The sequence below is a fragment of the Mastomys coucha genome, unplaced genomic scaffold (assembly GCF_008632895.1).
Source record: "Mastomys coucha isolate ucsf_1 unplaced genomic scaffold, UCSF_Mcou_1 pScaffold22, whole genome shotgun sequence".
Classification (NCBI taxonomy): domain Eukaryota; kingdom Metazoa; phylum Chordata; class Mammalia; order Rodentia; family Muridae; genus Mastomys; species Mastomys coucha.
The window spans coordinates 265,161,842-265,162,999 of record NW_022196905.1 but is presented as its reverse complement, the minus strand read 5'-3'; the positions used below and the strand labels follow the sequence as shown (position 1 = coordinate 265,162,999).

Here is a 1,158-nt window from a genome sequence, read left to right as displayed (position 1 = left end):
ATGAGAGGAGTAGATTAAATAAATAAATAAATAAAGAAGAATGGAAGGGCTTGCTTATCACTGTTTATCAATATAAAACCCCAGGTTTCCACTGTTTGGTGACACCACCACCCACTGACACGCTAGCAAGTGGAACACATTTCTAAACACCTAGTTATATACTGTTACCGCCGTGAACTCATTATCCCAGGAAATAAAAACTGTTCTTTCTTACTTTAACTATTAATATTCATCAAATGTTAATGAAAATACCTAACAAATAATTATGAAAAACATGCCACATAAGTAATAAAGATGAAAGAGATGATAATCCTCCTGAATATTTAATCAGCAAAATAAAGAACATACCATTAATAAGACTTAATTATATCATTAAATATTTAATTTTGCTTTTTGCTACTAAATTTTGTTTGCATTTCACATATTTTAAATGTGAAATGATTCTTAATAGGGTTTGTGGTTCGGGCTCTATCAAATGCCAGGCTCTCGCTGTGACTTACTGTCTTCACCAAATCAGTCACCCCTCTTGATACATTATCAAGTGACGAGGGAGGACCTGGCCACCAATTATTGTCACTTACATTCTATCTACTGTTTGACAAATTACTCTCTGCTATACACTCATAAAGTTGTCCATTGGTGAAGAGGAATCCCTCCGTCTGTCCATTCTATTTGTCCATCCTGCTCAGTTTCACTCCTTTTATTAAACTTATTTTTGTTTTTTCTTTTATGAGTTAGAATCTCAGGTAGCCCAAGCTACCCCTAGTTTTACTACTTACTACTTCAAGATGACTTTCAACTTCTGATCCTCCTGCCTCTGCCTCCCCAAGGACTGGGATTATTATAGGCATGCTCCACCACAGCTGGTTTATGCTGGGAGTTGAACCCAGAACCTCATGGTGGGGCTGTACCAACTGTGCCGCACCCCCAGACCTTTCTTGTGCATTGGATCTCATTGTGCCTTGGCTTGCTGTGGAATGTGTCCTGCAACGTTCTAAAAACAACCTGCTTATTTCCCCACAACTGAATCTGGTCACTTATGATTCTTATTTTGGAGGAGATCTCGAGATTTAATATGTTCGGGATTCGGGAGGGAAAGCGGGAATCCTAGTGCTGCTGGGTATCTTTCAAGAACAACTTTCAGTCTCTAGGCTTCAC

The 1,158-nt window shown here is 38.5% G+C and overlaps 1 long non-coding RNA gene across 1 annotated transcript in view; it reads right to left on the bottom strand.

Moving 5' to 3' along the window:
- Positions 1-1,049: 1,049 nt before the first annotated feature.
- LOC116070435 overlaps positions 1,050-1,158 on the bottom strand; it is a 23,008-nt gene continuing 22,899 nt past the window's right edge. Inside the window, exon 2 of the long non-coding RNA XR_004110390.1 lies at positions 1,050-1,158. This exon is cut by the window's right edge and continues 137 nt beyond it. This is a non-coding gene — a long non-coding RNA (uncharacterized LOC116070435).